This window comes from Myotis lucifugus, unplaced genomic scaffold (assembly GCF_000147115.1).
Source record: "Myotis lucifugus unplaced genomic scaffold, Myoluc2.0 scaffold_59, whole genome shotgun sequence".
Classification (NCBI taxonomy): Eukaryota; Metazoa; Chordata; class Mammalia; order Chiroptera; family Vespertilionidae; genus Myotis; species Myotis lucifugus.
In genome coordinates, this window is record NW_005871107.1 from 782,686 (window position 1) to 789,442 (window position 6,757).

General features: G+C 36.2%; 1 pseudogene; it reads left to right on the forward strand.

Moving 5' to 3' along the window:
* Positions 1 to 5,261: 5,261 nt before the first annotated feature.
* Positions 5,262 to 6,140, forward strand: LOC102440691 (annotated as a pseudogene).
* The last annotated feature ends 617 nt before the right edge of the window (positions 6,141 to 6,757 follow it).

Here is a 6,757-nt window from a genome sequence, read left to right on the forward strand (position 1 = left end):
GAGTTTTCCCACCACTTTTTAGTACAGTATAATTGCACACTGTAATGTTAAAGGGCATTACTTAATTGAAGGGTAAATGCTGAAATGGAATGTGTGACTGACAATGTAACTTTAGAATAACAGCATGAATTTTACCATACAAGCAATGCCTGCAATCAACTTTCAAATAAATTGCAAGAAAAGAGAAATGGCAAGGATCTATTTTGATTGCTGTAGCTTCTCCCAATAATGTTGGTGTTTATTATACAAAATCATGCATTTAGCAAGTAAGATGTCCATATTTGTAGGTCCAAACAGTAATTTTAGGATTCATAACATGACTTGTTCTGATTTCTGCTGATTAGGAGCCTTAGAGGTGTTCTTATAGAAAAGATAAAGGAAGCTGAGAAGTAGGGGTTGGGAAAAGAATTAGGTGTAATATTATATACCTCTATACTTAATACTTAAAATTTATATGCATGTGTATATTTATTTTTAAGCACAATTAAAATCATAAAATTACAGCTAGTGGAAAATTATTAAAATAAATTTACAGTTGATGCCAGACACTATTGATAAGTCCAGAAAAATAATTATCCAAAATTTCCTTTTCTCTTTGCTATGCTTATTTCTCTCTCTCTCTCTCCCTCTCTCTCCCTCTCTCTCCCTCTCTCTCTCTCTCTCACACACACACACACAAATGCCTGAACATATATAGTAAACTTGTCTTTGATCACAAATTCTGATTACAAACTCTGAAAAATCTATATGTTTTCTCTCTGAATTAAAACTAAATTTTGACTGATCCAAGTGAGCTGAACAAAAGTTACCAAAGTAACCTCTGTTATTCTGAATTCAACCACTGGATGTTATAAAATCACAACTCAGACATAATTCCAGAGTAATGGAACTGCTATAATAGTGCTGATTTAATGTGAATTTCAAAGCAGACTGTCAGAGGGTCTCCTCATTCCAGCGTTTAATATTTTTATGGAAGCAATCAAATAGAAAAACAGGCTTATTAACCACTATATTTTGTATCCTGTTTTATGGTTCTAGGCAGCATATGAAATGAGGTCCAGTATAATAAAATGTACTGATTTAACTTATACGTCATTTCTTTCAAAACTATAATACTTTTCAGTAGCCATGTTTTTTTGACATTTCTCACAGGATGCATAAAATATAAACATTTTTATAGAAAACAAAATATCTCCTTAATTTATTAATAGTGTGATATTGTCATTTACTGGTCACTGACTATGGCAGCATGCAGGTTAAATCATTTTCAGTTAAGATAAGCAAAAATAAAAATCTAAATGTAAAGCAAACATTTCACACATAGGGCATATTAATTTTAAATGATTTGAAGAAAATTACCTAGTACTATTATCTGTTTCTTTCCAGATGGAATATGTATTTTCCCCCAATGCTCTTCCCCATGTATTTAAAAGACATATACTGAGCTCTTAGTATTCACAATATGCCATACTACATATTTGGGAAACTTGAATATGTATTTTCAACAATTTTTCTTTCAGTTGTGTTTTTACTTCATCAAACTTCACTTGGCATGCATGTGTCATAATTGCTTCACATGCATTATCAATGAAAGATTTCTAAAGATTTTGATATTTCCTAAAGTATACTGGTAATATTAACTAGGATTCTGGTGGCTAATATCAGAAATTCAAGCAGAATAAAATAATTCACAAAAGGGGAGAAGTTGTATAACTCATCCAGTTTAAAAAATGGTCAAGTAGAAATAGCTGAAGTTGAGGAAAGCTAAGATGCAATATATAAATTTTCCTTAAACTATCTTTTTTCTTCTCTGTATATATTGTTCTCTAAGTTTTGCACTCTCTAAATGCAAAGAGGCTATATTCACCTAATATGTAATAGGCCTGCCAATAAATCCACCATTTTAATCTTAAACCTTCACCTACCATTTAAAGATTGATATAAATTTGTTTGCCCATAAGATAATTTCTGCAGAGAAATACATCTCTCAAGTCCTTCACTTTTGAAGTTTTTATTGTAGGTAAGGATTTCCAGAATTAGTTAATTTGATACCCAAAATAAAGAGGTGAACTATTTTCAGCTTTTTATCTTATCTACTTTTATTCTGTTGGCTTGTCTACACAGTTTGACAGGGGCTTTTATCTGAAGATGTCCGACACAACCCCAGGTATCTTAGTCAACAATACCCAACTGAAAGACCATTTCTTACCATGCATGTCTTTCAATCAGGAAGGAAATTATTTCCAGAAGCTTCTGTAGGGCTCCACATCAGGTCTAGTTTGATAGAATTTAGTGGCATTTCCATATCCTACCTATAAAAGCAATCAATTGAAATGTTTGTCATTCCTAGTTCTCTATGATTAGAAGCAGGTTCTGCTAGTGAGCAATGAGGAGGTGGAATATCTTTGAATAGGGACCAATATCTGCTAACTCTTTCGGTTCCAGATTTTAAGAAGAGAGAGCATTCCTTTTGCACACTTTGACTGTTGGCCAGAGATGTACAGTTTTAGAACATTGTAGCTCTCTGGGGATGCATTGGATGCAGTGTCCAGAACTGCCTGTCCTGCTAGACTGGTAACACCATAAATCTCTCCTGCAGTTACCCCCTTGGCTTTTCATTGCACCCTTCTTTTTAGATATACAATTTAAAAACTACACCCCCTCCAAAGAATAGGTCTGAGTTATATTATTTTGAATATATAACATTAAAATTAGAATACTTTTAACTCCTGCTCTAAGAGAAAACAACTCAAAGTCACAAATCACAACTACATCCCCTTCCAGATTCCGTACCTCTGGTTGTTCTTCATTACTCTCAGTCTCTGAATGGGGCTTTAAAAAAAGTGTTTCATTTTTAGAGCAGTTTTGGGTTCACAGTAAAATTGTACTTTATTAAGAAGACTTCCCATATTAGTCCCTAATCTCCCCAACTTTATACACATTTCTTTTCTAAACTGCATGTCCTTAGGATTTCAAGCTCTCATAGCATATGCAAAGGCAAAAATTATATTCTGCTTTTCTGATTGAAACTTGTGGTATATAGATAAGTAGATGAATAGAAATATTCTGCTTTTCTGATTGAAACTTGTGGTATATAGATAAGTAGATGAATAGAAATATACACAATTATAATTTTACTTGTAATATTTAACACTCTTCTCAGCAATTTGTAGAATAAATAGAAAATCAGTAAGGCTATAGAATATTTGAGCAGCACTATCAACCAACTTGACCAAATAACAGTAGAACATATGTGGTTTTCAAGGGCACATGACACATTCATCAAGAAATAGATTGGGCCATAAAACAAGTCTCAATGAAATTTTAAAAAATAAAATGAGTGTCAAAAATCTCTAAGTATTTGGACACTGATATCCACGCACAAGAGAAATTATATATTTTTGTAGATTATGAAAAGCTGATTCTAATATTAACATGGAAATGCAAAGAGCTTAAAATGAACAAAGAAAAATGTTTATAAAGTACAAGTTTGAAATACTCAAATGACCAAAAAGGATGGGCAACATCAAATGTTGATAAGGAAGTAAAGCAAGGAGACTCAACGTTGTCAGTCAAAAGATACAATCACTGTAAAAGATCTGGAAGTTTGTTATAGAGCTATTTGTGAGCCTACCCTTTGGATCAGAAATTTCAATCTATATATATAAAAGCCTAAGTGACTGGTCGAGCAGTTGCTATGATGCTCACTGACCACCAGGGGACAGACGCTCAATGCAGGAGCTGCCCCCTGGTGGTCAGTGCGTTCCCACAGCAGGAGCGCTGCTCAGATGTCCTTCTGGACATCCTTCCAGACAAAGCCACAGTGGCTGTAAGGGCCAAGGAAGGCTGGCAGCCGCAGTGGCTGCAAGGGCCGAGGAGGGCCAGAGGCCAGCACTGGCAGTAGCAGTGGGGTGATGGGGGCAGTGCTTTCCCCTGATTGGCCTGGTCACCTCCCACAGAGGGAGGCCAGACTGCAGCTTAGGCCGCTCCTCATGGGGAGCGGGACTAAGCCGTCAGTAGGACATCCCCTGAGGGCTCCTGGACTGTGAGAGGGGGCAAGACAGGCTGAGGGACACCCCCAGTGCACGAATTTTGTGCACTGTGCCTCTAGTATTTTATAATGGTCCAAACTGGAAACAGGCCACATGCCTTTAGGAGAAATATGGCTGTGGTATATCCATAAAATGTACTATGACTATTCAGTAATGAAAAGGAATGAACTACTGATACATACAACATGGATAAATATCAAAACACTAGTGGCCCGGTGTATAAAATTTGTGCATGGGTAGGGCCCCTAAACCTGGCTGGCGATCAGGGCTGGCCAGGGCCTCACTTCCCTGGCTGCTGGCTGCCTGCCAGGGCCTTCCTTCATTCCTCACCACCCCCTGGTTGTCAGTGCATGTCATAGTGAGCGATCGGTCTCCTGGTTGAACTTCTGCAGGGACAATTTGCATATTAGGCTTTTATATATATAGATTATGCTGAGCAAATAAGCCTCATATATCTGTAATGTATGATTCCTCTCATTTAAATTGCTTAAACTGGTAGAATAATTCTGTGATGGGAGAGAAAAGTGTTTGCCTTTTGGTGGGACAGATAGAGATTGACTGGGAAGGAAATTAAAGAACTTTTTGGGTTAAGGTAATATTCTAGATCTTGATAGAGATTTGGGTTACCATAAGGGTAACTGAATACTACACATAATATTTGTACGTTTTACTTTATATAAATATTATCTCAAAAGAAAAAGGTAAACTATAAATATTTAACTCAGCTTGACGTGCATACTAAAATATTTATCTTACCACTTACTGATATTTGCAACTTACTTTGAAATTCATAAAAACAATAAAATAGATTGATAAATGAATAAAGGAGAGCAAATGGACAAATCAGTGATAAATCAATTGTAGTGAAAAGTTAATAATAGAATCTAGTTAATGGTTGTATGGGAATTCACTGTAAAATGTTTTAAACTTTTCTGTGTGTTTGAAAATTTCCATAACAGAATGTTGGGAAAATCGTGTTTATAGACTTCTGTTTTCTAACAATACTTGTAAAAGAATATTTATAGCAATTTTATTCTAAAAGCCCCAAATCAGAAATGACACCACAGCCTATTAACATGTGAATGGATAAAGAATCTGTGATATTTTTCAAAAAGAACAACTAATGCTAAAAGCAACAACATGGATGCATTAAAAAACAGGAATCTGAACAAAAGAAGCTGGACTCAGGCAGCCCGTCTTGTGCTCGCCATGAGGCCGCAGCAGGCGCCAGTGTTCAGAAAGGTATTCATTCAGCGAGACTACAGCAGTGGCACACGCTGTCAGTTCCAGACCAAGTTCCCCGCGGAGCTGGAGAACTGGATTGATAGGTAGCAGTTTGAAGAAACAGTTCGAACTCTAAATAACCTTTATGCAGAAGCAGAGAAGCTTGGGGGTCAATCATATCTTGAAGGTTGTTTGGCTTGTTTAACAGCATACACCATCTTCTTATGCATGGAAACTCATTATGAGAAGGTTCTGAGGAAAGTCTCCAAATACATTCAAGAGCAGAATGAGAAGATATATGCTCCCCAAGGCCTCCTCCTAACAGATCCCATTGAGAGAGGACTTGGAGTTATCGAAATTACCATTTATGAAGACAGAGGGATGGGCAGTGGAAGATAAACCATGGAATTAAAGATCCCAGCTCCAGCTGGGAACCTCATCTCTCCACTGGCTGATCACGGAGCGTCCCCTACCTCCTCTGCAGAGCGTCATTCCTTTGTATCTGCTGCCAGAGCCACAGTGCCATTTACTCCAAGGACTAACTTTCTAAAATTCCACACCTGGAGTGACTGCTAGTCACTCAGCATTCACTTTTTGTCTCCAAATTCTGTAGGACTCTGTAATCTTTTCATTAGTTTCTGAGAAAACACAATGAAGCATTTCACTTTTTTTATTCAGAGCCATTAATGAAATATGCAGGTGGTCAGCCCAACGCAATTATTTCTTATCTGCCACCAGTACCAATGGTTCTCTTCATTCCTTCGGCCAGCTTCCCAGGTGGCTATAGACCTCAAAGTTATGTCTTAGCCAGTGTTCAGTCTCATTCCCCCAAATTAATAAAATGCTTTTCTTCAGGTTTTTAGTATAGGGTAGGCTGTCTGTGGTATTGCTAATGCATCTCCCAGATTTCAAAGAACTATCAGTTTTGCCATGACTCAAATCTTAAAGATCTATTTCTGTTGTTAAGTTTCTCAAACTGAAGTTCATTGGAAAAATAATGTGTTCTTTGTTTTATTATAGCAATTATTACTAATAAAGCAGTATTTAATACAGTTTCCAGTATTTTTCTTTGGAGAATTTTGTTATCATTGCATTACCTTGAATGTTGGGAAGCTGTGGTATGTGTTGCTTGTTCCTTATATAAATAAGTGAGCACAATACAGTGGATGCTAAACCATCAAACACATAAATGCTCCTGAAAGTGTAATACGCAAGTGTAATAAATATTTTAATTATAGTTTTGTTATAAATATAACTTATGAGAAAAAAAATTGATAGGAATAATACTGTATATTGCTGATTTTTAACTATCCCTACTGGCAAATCTAATGATTCACAGACTTTCCTTATATACAGTATTCGTTGCACAGAAATCTTATGATAGGTTTAAGTACAGTAAGTTAAGCGATTTCCAACTAGAGCTCTCAAGTCTGAGTCAATATTTCTAGTTCTTTTGGCTGTATTTTTTTAGTATTGGGCTT